This window comes from Cebus imitator, unplaced genomic scaffold (assembly GCF_001604975.1).
Source record: "Cebus imitator isolate Cc_AM_T3 unplaced genomic scaffold, Cebus_imitator-1.0 Scaffold247, whole genome shotgun sequence".
Classification (NCBI taxonomy): domain Eukaryota; kingdom Metazoa; phylum Chordata; class Mammalia; order Primates; family Cebidae; genus Cebus; species Cebus imitator.
The window spans coordinates 1851443-1863857 of NW_016107562.1; positions in this window are offsets into that span (position 1 = coordinate 1851443).

Genomic DNA, 12415 nt, shown 5'->3' on the forward strand with positions numbered 1-12415 from the left:
GCTTAACAGAGAAATAATTAAAAAAATCAAAAGACAACCCTGCTACTACTGCTATAATCACAGATGGCTATATACATGCCCGAGCATGTGCCCTCTGACGATTGACACCAAGGGCATCATAGCATGGGAGAAATGGACTTCACTGAAACATGATGAAAGTGATGAAACAATACAAGTGAACAACAACAAGCCCAGAAGGAGACAGGGAGATCAGGACTCAGAATTGTTGCAAAATAGGACTTAAACTGTGCAGTTTTCAACAAAAAATCATGAAATAAGCAAAGTGACAGAAACGTGCGACACATGCAGCAAAAAGCCGGCTACAGAAACTGTGAGAAGGATGATACGACAAATTCAGCAAAAATCGATTTTAAAATCACCACTCTAAATATGTTCGGAGGACTAATGGTACCATGCTTAAAGAAGAAAGGGCACGAAGACAATGTCTTGTTAAAAAATAATATAAATGGTAAGCTAGAAATTACCAAAAAGCAAGAACCAAGTTGAAATTCTGAGTTTAAAAGTACAATAAATGAAATAAGAAAATTCATTAAGGTGTTAAACAGTAGAGGTGAATTGACAAGAGAAAGAATTAGTGAACTTGAAAATAGATCAAGAGAGATTACGCAATCTAAAGAACAGAGGGAAAATAAAATAAACCCCAGACCTTAAGAGAAATGTGAGGGACATCAAATGAATTAACACATGCATTATGGAAATACTGGAAGAAAAAAAAGGCAGAAAATTAAAAAAAAAAATCACATAAAATTTCTCAAATTTGCTGAAAAACATTCTACATAAGCAAGAATCTCAACAAACTCCAGGCAGGATATATGCAAAGACATCCACAGTTAAACATATGAGTAAAAATGCTGAAAGTCAAAACAAAGAAAAAATGTTAAAAAATGTTGTACAGTGGACCACAATGAAATTTACAGTTGAGTCCTTTTAAGAAACAATGGCCAGAGTACAGTGAGATAGCAGTCAAACTTCTGAAAAATATTCTCCACCAAGAATCATATATCTGGAAAAACTATCTTTCCAAACTCAGGCCAAACTAAAGACATTCCCAGATAAATAAAACTGGGATAATTAATGTCCAGCAAATCCACTTAAAAATTACCAGTTTTTGAAAGCTGAAAGCAAATCAACCCAAATGCAAATTCAAATCTACTTAAAAGCCGCACCACCAGTGTAGACAATTATCTCTAACCATGATGATCTTCAGACAGTAATGGCCCCTGCTTTTCTTCCATCTCAAAAGACTTCCACAACTTACTCTTATAAATTCTGAGAAATGTAGTTTCATCCTAACAAATTTGCCACTGTGCAGTGCGCCACACTGACGATTCACAGAATATGATGCAAGTGAAGCTGTCAATTCTAAATAAGTCTCTGAGAAAATTGTCTTCTCACATGGCCCTAGCTGAGCTGGGCTGGGTACGTCTGAGGATATTGAGATGGAAGTATTATCAACTGTTGATACAAATAATGAGTTTTCTTTAGAGGTGACAGTTACAAAAAAATCCAATACATCTTTAAAAAGCAACAAATAGATACTCTTTTTATCATTCAAGAAATGTATTTCTCCATCCGTTTCACCCCTCCAAATTTTATCTGATCTTTAGACCCCAGGCCTATCTCCTTGCAGAAAACCTTCTAAATTAATAAACAAATATACTCTTAAAATTGTTATTGCACTAATGTCTTTATCATATATATTGACATTTAATAATAACCTCTTAATCACTGTATGATTCTCTTTCTCACTTGTGTCTAATTTAACATAAAACATGTAGAGCACGTCTCTTAATGTTGATAAATATGCATACATAACATTTCACATTTTTAGAATTTGAGCTTAACTTTGGAATCACCAAGAACATTGATGAACTCCATTAGAAAGAGATCACAAGTTAATGCTTGTGTGTATAGATTCTCAGATTATTATTTCGTTTAAAGATGTGTTAAATTTTTATAAATGGAGTTTTAATGCTTGGTAATGAAATGTAATAGATAAAGTCATTTTTTGGCCATACAAACTAAGTTATGTAATTTATTGGGGGTTACATCTTTTGATTTTTGTTTCAATATTGAGATGTAAGCTCTCAGAGTTTGAAAAAATTCAACTTAATGTATTTTGCTTGATTATTCCCCAAAGAAAAAGTTTTGATTGTTCAATATACCAACAAGTATTTTGGTCCCTTAGTTTGTGCCTGGTATGCATCGAAGTATACAGAGATGGAAGGGATGCATTTGTCTTGAAATAACTAATGTTATTTTCAAGGAGAAAAATTAGACACAAGTGAGAAAGAGAATCAGATAGTGATTAACAGGTTATTATTAAATGCTAATATATATGGTACAGACATCAGTGCAATAACAATTTTAAGAATATATTTGTCTATTAATTTAGAAGGCTTTCTGCAAGGGAGATAGGCCTGGGGCTTGAAGATCAGATAAGATTTGGAGGGGTGAAAAGGATGGAGAAATACATTTTTTGAATGATAAAAGGAATCGATGGATTGGACAACTAAATGCTGAATCTAGTCTTTTCCTTTTGTGATTCTGAAATCTGTGTAGCAGTGTGCCAATAAGGTTATGAAATACCTGTCCATGCTTTTGAGAGGGTAACCAAAATTGTTCATGACTTCTTATAAGTCCTGAGAAACTAATGTGGGAGGAGATGACCATGCATAGCACTGATCATTTTTAAACAAATTTATGGGACTTATTTTCTTTTAAAATTCTTTTTATAAGCCTACATACACAAACCCAAATTATAATCTGTGAGTAGATAATTGAAGCTTTGGGCTTCTTTTATTGAAGATAAGTTTGCTAGTTTTCTATAATATCACAATAGTTTCAGCACTGCATAATTACACTAAGCCTTAGCATTGAAAGCACTTTACATAATATAATTTTACTACAGAACAAATTAATGTTTAAAAGTATTTTCCAACAAGTGTATAAAATATATTAGGATGTGATACTATGTAGAAAGAGCAGGAGTAATGTAACCATCAAGATTCATTTTTTTTAATGCTCTGGTTCTCTTCAAATTATGTCTACTCACAATTTGAATTACCTTGGTTGTTTTCCTGAGCTACTTGAACTAGTAAGCCATTAAACAAATTTTCTTTGATTCAAGGAGAGGCACTTCTTTCTAATTTCTGTGCTGCTGTTTCCAGTTCTTAATATATTCTTCTTTGGGGTTGTCGTAAACGATACCTTAAACTAATAATCATATTAATGATTTGTTCTCCCTTTTGCTTTTCAGACATGTGGCAGGCAAGTTAATCTTCAGTGGAATATGCAAATAGGATTTCTGAATTTGGCATGCAAATGAATTTGAGAGGTAAATGTAAAAGTTAACTTTGCTAAGAAAATCAGTGCCTGTGGAAGCTTTCGCATTTTGGGATTTGTGTGTTGAATCTATATCAGTTGCATTTAAGGATCACTATTCAATTCAGAAGTTCATTTATTTATTTATTTTTAGTGCTTAAATATCTGTCTCGACTCTGGGTCTCTAAAAAGACACAATATTTTTAAAGAGCCTTCAAAATACTTCTAATAGTGATGTAAATAAATTTATGAGTTTTACATTTTTACTGCCGGATTGTGAGAAAAGTGAGGATAATTTTATGAAAAAAAAATCCTAGATTAGTGTTCTTTCTTCATTAGCTAGCTTTCAAGGAAAATTGCCCTTTTTAGAACCTTAGTTATAACCATCCAAATTATTAATGCAACCTCTTTTCAAATCAAAATAGATGTTTAAAAATATTTATTAATGGAATTACTTCCCTGGCAACTATAAAGAAAGAAAAAAAAGCAATATTTTTTGAAGTTTAAAACTGTCAGACAATTTTAAAGGTTATTTTTACAGATAATAAGTTCTTAAATAGTAATTATTCATTCTACCAATGTAATGCAAATATACACTAAACAAATTCTTTGACTTCTCAGAGATAAAATTGGGTATGGAATAAACCTTTGATGGCATTATGCCAAATGTAGCCTGTAAAATCAATCGTGTTGACGGCACACCTGGTGTTGCAGGGTTGGATTTTCTGAAAAGCAAATTCTGAGATGGAGATTAATATGCAGGGCTTTTATTAAGGAGTATTCTTGGGATGGAGGTTTGTGGAAGGGAGAAGAAGTGGACACAGGCAGATGTTTATTCCATGACCTTTTCCCAGTAAAGACCTCCATGACCCCTCGTAAGGACCACAGAACTCAGATTCAGAATTGTCTTAAGTTGGATGAGGGGTCCAGGCCATGTCTACTCTCCTATCATCAACCACTAAGTGTAGAATGCCTGTGGATGGAGGTCCGACCTTAGAGAGGCACTCTTTTCATTTAAGGCAATCCTCGAGGAGTCCTGACAGTGAGAACTGTCTTTTGTCAGGACTTCCAGCAGATAGAGGAGTATTCACTACATTGAGAAGGACCTGCAAGGCTCCACCACAATTCTGCTTCTTAAAGCTTCTGGGAGCGTCTCCTCCAAGATTCTGGTGAGACTCTCTTCCTGGGGGAAACTTAGCAGAGGAAGGTAAGTAGGACAAACCATGGCCCCCACTATTGTAGCTGGATTCCATGAGTGTTCTTTCCACCCTCTGCTATCCATTTTGATCTCCCTCACCCAGCAAAACCCCTGCTGGTCACAATGGTTTATTGGCGTCGTAACACAGACTTTTATCTTTGAGGCATCTGATAAATCTTGGGTAGCTGTTACAATAAGTATAGTTATTATTATTTTGGGCTATAATCAGGTCCCTCAGTGATGCATTTCTTAAGTGTTTTCCTCTCCTTATTTATGAGACTGAATTGTAGAAATCGTGATTATGCTCAATGAACTTAAGCTACTGGATGCATTTGGTATTTTCATGTGTAGAGAAGATCTAAGAAGGACCAAGGAGAATCTCTCTTCCTAAGAAATTTGAGGCTTTGATTCTGAAATTTTGCTCAGCCTGAGTTGGTCATTTAACTTTTATTGCCTTGGTCTCAACGTTCCTCTCATTTGGGGTTGCTGTTCTTGTGCATTTACCATCACACTTGAGAAAGGGAGTAATGCAAAGAGGTAGATAAGAACATTTCAAATGAGCCAAAGTAAACCTTCCTGCCATCCTTGTGTATCATCGTTCTACCCCCTCCTGATCAGGGTCAGATATACATGTTAAGATAATGACTCCCTTTCTTTCCCACGGACCCCTTGGCGTAAGGAGCCCCAGAAGCCCAGGTTGTAGCCATGAGACATATTTCAGTGGGATTCTGATTGTTTCTCCTGGGAAAAGAGTTCACCACTTTCTGAACTCTTTAAATGGATGATGTCTATATTTTTGGGTACAAGGAACACAAATTTCCTACATAGGTCACTGGAATTGATGACTGCTCAAACTGAATTTTCTCTTTTCCAGTTACTACAGGGATTATGGAATTTCCCTCTCAACACACATTTCTGTGTTCTCTGTTACGCATGCTGGATAGCCTCCTTTTAAATTCCCCTCCTTTCTTTTTCCTCTTTGTAACTTATTCTCCTCACCAGCGAAATATTTTAAATCCTCATTTGTCTTCTATTTGCTATAGGACAGTAATTCTGGCCATTTTGTTTCTGCAAAGCATCACACATATCGCTATTTCTCACTGTTTTTGGTGCTTTTACTTATTGGTGTCATCTGCTCTTCAGGTCACCATACGATTGCTTATTCCTTCTCTAATCGAAACTGATGCCAGAAATGTTACCTTATAGAGACTTCTTTGGACACCACATACTAAAAGAACATTCAACATCTAGTCATTATTGGTTATATCATTATTTTTGTTTTCCTCCTAAAAGTGGTTAATTTGGTTGCTTATTATAATTTTCTTTTTCTTTTTTGTTTTTAATTGAGGCAGCTTCTCGCTCTGTCCCTCAGGTGGGAGTGCAGTGGCATGATCATGGCTCCTTGCACCCTCAGCCTTCTGAGGATGAATGGGCTTAAGTGATCCTCTAACTCATTTTTTTTTGACTTTTTATAGAGGTCTTACTATGCTTCCAAGGCTTGTCTCAAACTCTTGGACTTAAGCCAACCTCCTGCCTTGGCCTCCCAAAGTGCTGCCATTACAGTGATAGGACACTACACCCAGCTAACTTTCCTTTTCATAGACTGCAAGGTCCATGGGGAAAAGAACTTTTTCTGACTTGTTCGTGATAGTATCTGCATGATCTGCCACTTCCTAGGTGCCCATTCAATTTCTGTTAAAGAAGCAAAAACTTGACAGTCTGAGATGAAAACTTTTCTCTTTCCCAGTTATTTAACCCAGCATAGTCATAAAGAAAAGGAAAAACAAATACAATGAATTTATAATATTGGGAAGATTGATAAAATTACCTGAATAAAATCAACTATCTCAATGACCAAAGATATGAAGAAGATGATTACATTTGAATAGATAACCCAGAAATGAACCTAATTCTGACATTAAGTATGTGCCTTTGTCAGTAACTGGAAACATGAAGGTCAATTTTCCTTTGGCAGCTTAGAGGAAGGAGCCTTATATAGATGGTGTTGACAAGTCATCACATTGACGGAAAGAGAAAGAACAAAATGGCTCTCTAAGCCAATTTCCCCTGGTATTTTTGTCCTTGAGCAGTGATTTTAATTGATAATGGTTGTCCTGCACTACTTGTTCAGCAACTTTCCAGGTCATTTCTCCCCTAAAGTTTGTGATACAGACACATGAATACAGTATCTCCAACACCCAAGCCATTTGGTCAAGGCACCCTATTGGCATGTAGTAGAGAAACAAGGACTATTTAATGGTAGCTGCTGCGGTAATTACAGTTATTATGATTTTTGGCTACAATCAGGTCCCTCGATGCATTTCTTAATTTGAGAGTTTTCTCTCTTTATTTATGTGACTGAATTGTAGAAATCATGACTATGCTCAATGAACTTATGTTACTGGATACATTTGGTATTTTCAGGTGTAGAGAAGACCTAAGAAAGACCAAGGAGAATCACTATTCTTAAAATCTGAAGCTTTGATTCTGAAATTTTTCTCAGCCTGAGTTGGCCATTTGACTTTTATTGCTATCAACTTGGGAGTTAAGGAGGTTATGGCATGGGGGTTGCGTTTTAGGACAACATGTATGTTGACTGAAAATCAAGTTTGCAGAAAGTAAACAGAACAAAATAAAAATTAAATAAATTGTCAGAGAAACAGAGATGAAGGACTAAGTTGTGCATAAGAGAGAAAAGACCAATGTGATTTCTAATGGTTTTACAGTTTTCGGTTCCAGTCCTCTGGGGAGCTGTATTATCTGATTACGGTTTTCATAAAATATTCATATATGTTGTTTACAAAGACTATTTTCTTTGGCCTCACAAGTATAACTACATGATTAATGCAATAGAGGTGATATTAATCATATAATAGTATGCTCTTTATCTTGATAAACACAATTCCCAAATACACTTTCTACCATTTCATTCTTAAAGAGGAGTAACAGCGCTATCTATTAAAGGGTCAGACAAGCAGTGGATGTGGAATGATTGCTCTTTCCAGACCTGACTGACTGGGGGAGGAACAGTCTGAAATTGGAGAAAACATCACAGCACGCCTACACCTTAGCTTCTCTCTCCAGACCTAAGCCCCGGAATGTAGGACACACATTACCCTATGTTGAATTGAAAGCAAAAATGAAGGTATCTTTGCCTACTCACATTTGAGACTCTGGGAGGAGACTGCCTTGAAGAATGACCCCTGCCATACCATGGGTGGCCACACAAGAAGAAAACAAAATCAAAAACAGAGGTGTCAAGTGTTTAGAGAATCTCTTACATATTTCAAATGGTGTGAAATGTATCGAAGTCCATGGTTTGGGAGAGAAGCGAGGCTGCTTTTATGAAGGCATGAGGATTACAGGGAGAAAACCTAGCCAGAACTAAATTGGATTCATGCCCAGACCTTAGGAGAATCCGTGGAGAGGCCTTAAGGGAAAGGGCTGAGCTCACTGGAGTTTGTTGCTCCCAAGAGCTTGCTCATCTTGTGGTCCGCTGACAGCAGGAGACTCTGAACGGGCTGATAGGAAGCATCATCTCTGCAGGGGCTAGCAAGAATCCAGAGAGCAATTTGCTGCAGGAGTAGATTTGGGGCCTGCAACCTCTCATGACCATGGTACTGGAGAAAATTCTCCAGTCTATGAATGCACCCAAAAGAAACTAAACAAATAAACCAAAAAACTGCTTAATTGTAAGGGACCTAGCTAACATTGGGCGGCAGGGTTTTTAACATGTTTTATGTTTCATTTTTCCTACCCAGCATAGTGGGAGTTTTGAGGAAGATCAAATACATTACAGAAATTGAAGTTGTCCTCTTTGTGTTTCTACAGAGTAATAGTGAGTAAAGTCATTTATTAATAGGCTATTTTTTGTTGTGATAACACAGGATTCTAAGATATCCATCACTAAAAGCAAAATGGCTTATTTTTTACTTATTCAACCATGTTTGCCAGAGGTCAGTAGAGGTATTTCCTTTTCATAGTCACCCAGGTACACGGAGGCAGCCAGCGTCATAAACACTGCTGGTTGCCTGCCAGAGGGAAGAGGTTCTTATACTGACAATTAAATGCTCCTGCCCAAAAGTGACATGTATAGCTCATTACTCATTGTTCAGTGCTAGTTACACTGTTCCATCTAATCAGAAAAGGGCCAGGAGTTACAACCCACTCATGTGCCCAGAAGGAAGGGGAATCAGACATATGTCAGGGACAGCACTAATGACCACCTTTTAATGAGTACTAGAGATATGAGTGAGAAGGTAAATTATCATGTTGCTCCTTTCCATTTAAGACACAGATAGAAATAAGTCATAGATGGCTGTGCTTTATCAGGGCACATTTACACAAAGGTAAGCCCTAGAGCTGAGTGGAAAGTACTGAGCTCAATTACTCTGCTTAATGAAGTAAGGGAAATACAAAGGTGAGAGGGTCTTGAGGGAGAGAAGCTGGGCCTCGTGCTTGTGTGACTAAATGACTTTTATGTGTAGAGGCATCTAATATTTATAACTGTTAGTGTTGCCGTGAAGGCAATCCCTAATGTAGCCCAAAACTTCTATAAAGCCTGCCACATCATAAAATGCCTTTTATGAAGGCTTGGCTTGTCTATTTTGAGAAAATCAAAGGGGTGAAGATAAACATCTGTGTGAGCTGTAAGGAGGGTTTTGGGGAGGAGGGAGAGTGAAGAAGAGAGAAACTGAGAGTTACATTGAGAATTCAATAGATCCGAGGACATGGAGTGTGTGTAAACCTTAAAAATTCTCCTATATTGGCGAGGCTGTTGGATTGCCCATAGCTTATGGGATACAGTACTCAGAAAAAAAATTATTTAAAATTCAAAGGATTGAGTAACTTTAGCTAAGATCTTAGTAACAGTCCAATATATGATCTCCTTGTTTAGGCTAGCCCAAAATACATGCCTGTTACTTAAAGTCAAAGTAAATGTGAATAAGACGGTTCACAGAATATTTATTAACCAAGGAAAACTGCATAGATCTTTCTATATTCATAACACAAAAAACATGACAATTATATGAAAAAAATTAAAGTGTATTTTGCACATTTATGTTTTTCCAGACTTATCTTGCTGCATAATCAAGATAATGATGTTTGTTATCTATGGTTTAGGTGTACTTTGGATGAGAGGAAAATGGATCATTTTAGCTTCAAATGCTATTTTTTTTTTTGCATAGTCCTTTAAATTCACAATACTCTGTATTGTCACAAAAAAGCTACCATCAGCCTAGAGAATTATGTTCTTAAAGAAGAGAATGATATTCTTCAGCTAAATTATTTCACACATGGAGGATCTTAATCCTTCTATTTTTCAACAGTATTGCATGAAGCTTAAAGGCAGTCTTATATTTTAAAGAACATCAAGATATATTATTTAATTTTCCAGATTACTCACAATAACAAACAAACTGAAAATTACTTTTAAAAAGGAGAAGAAATAAATGTGCCCGTTAGAGAAGTGTTTCATGAGGAATGTCATTCCTTTAGCCAGGCTTTCAGCATGTGGGAAGGCCAGATGCTCACACAAATGAAACAGTGAGACAGCCAGCCCGTAAGGTGCTCCCTCCGCGGTCCTCTTCACCTCGACCCTCCTGATAAGCCTGTCCATCTAGGCATGGCTGCTGTGTGTCACAGGCTCCTGCCTGCATGCTATTCATCTATTTTCTTAAGTTGTGTGGTCTCTCCCGTTCTGGAAAGTGCGGCAGGGAGGGAGATAGCTCCTGCAGCGTATGCAGTTTAGGGCACTCAGACTACGCACTGGAGAAAGTGAAGCTTGTAATGTCTAAACAAGTATTCTTAGTGGGCAATTACAGTAAATTGAACGGCAGTCAATGGACCTTCTGCTATTCCCTTCCCTTCATCTATTACCATTACTTCTATGTGGGAGGTTTCAGCCCAGGGCACATGTTACAGTAGAGCTCGTGAATAACAAAAATTGTGAACTGTCTTCCTCCCACAGCCCTGAACATTCCAGAGACCACATTCCCTGCAAGAATTTTACAAGGAAACTACATTTTACTGTGTGCAACTTAGTAATGAGATTCAAACTTTTAAAACATTCCTAAAGTAGCACACAGATGTGGCTTTATTAAAAAATGATTTAATGTTAGATCAAATGCTACACTAAATCTTGTTATACGCAGAGATGTTGAAGTCCAGTGATGTTTTCATGTGGATGTTTAGGTCACATAATCATGCTAAAATCTGTAGATATGAGTGAAAAATATGTAGACTTGCAAACATTATAAAGTTAATTATCTGTTTTTTTCTGAGTTCAATATCTCTGTCATATATTTAAGCAATAAATATGCCAATTTTTTCTAATTATTTATCAAATACCTTATATCACCAAGTTATTTCACTGTGATGATTTTATGAGCTATGTATTGTAGGTTCTGAGAGACATTTGTTGGTAATGAAACAAATTCCTAAATATCAAAAGAGGCCAATTTATTTATATTGTTGGTAACTTTTTCTTCTTGAATGGGCTGTAACAAGTTTAATAAACCTTTAAGAAAGACCCCTTTGGCCAGGCATGATGGCCTACACTTGTAATCTCAACACTTGGGGATGCTGAGGCAGGCAAATCACTGGAGCCCGGGAGTTTGAGACCAGCCCAGGCAACATGGTGAAATCCTGTCTTTAAAAATTTTTTTCAAATTAGCCAGGTTTGGTGGCACATGCCTCATGCCTATAACCCCAGCTGCTTGAAAGGCTGAGGCAGGAGAATCACCTGAGTTCAGGAATTGGAGCTGCAGTGAGCCAAGATTGCAACACCGCACTCCAGCTGGGGCGACAAAGTGAGACTCTGTATCAGAAAAAAAAAAAAAAAAAGACCACTTTGTATCCTCATTTCCAATTGTTTTATGTATCTATTTATAATTTATCCTTTCCTGCACATTTAAGACAATTGCTGTAGTTTAGCAATCTCAAATTCAATTAGACACTAAAATAAAAAATAATGGTGGCTCACGCCTGTAATCCCAGCACTTTAGGAGGCCAAGGTGGACAGATCATGAGGTTAAGAGATGGAGACCATCCTGGCCAACATGGTGAAACCCTGTCTCTACTGAAAATACAAAAATTAGGTAGGTGTAGTGGTGAGCGCCTGTAGTCTCAGCTACTTGGGAAGCTGAGACAAGAGAATCGCTTGCACCCAGGGGGCAGAGGTTGCAGTGAGCTGAGATCGCGCCACTGCAATCCAGCCTGGCGACAAAGTGAGACTCCATATGAAAAAAAAAATCAGCACATCTAAATAATTGGATCCGCTTTTTATGAGCTTTAGGGTTTGCCTCAGAACAATTTGAAAGTGTTAGTGTTTATACGTATATCTCTATTTACAAATATAGACATAATTGAATTAAATGCAATGTGAATGGGCTTTAGCCACAATGATGAAATAGAGAAAATATTATTACATGTTTTTTACTGAAGTTTCTTCCCAGTTTAGTATTTTATACATACATATATACACACATGAACACACACATAAGCATATTTTTGATTCACGGCTACTTATAATTCAATAGTTGTTTAGTTCTGCTCTGACGTCTGCTATGTCCTTTTACCCAAAGTTATAAAAAGAAAAGAAAATATGCCTTTTTCTAATTTGTTTTTGGTATTAAAGAGTAAATAAAGAACCAACTGCTTTCTTTCCCTTTGCCCGGTAGCAATTAAAGGTTCTTTTCATCTTTTGCTTGCCTACTATTTCTAGTTAAGGAAATATCTTAATTATAAGAAAAGTGTAGGCATTACTTCTCTTATCAACTGCAATAGAAACAGCTTGAAGAAAGAACATTTGATAGGCTTGAAGAAAGGGCTTGAGATTAAAGCAGAGAGGGTCCCATCTGCCCTAGAAAA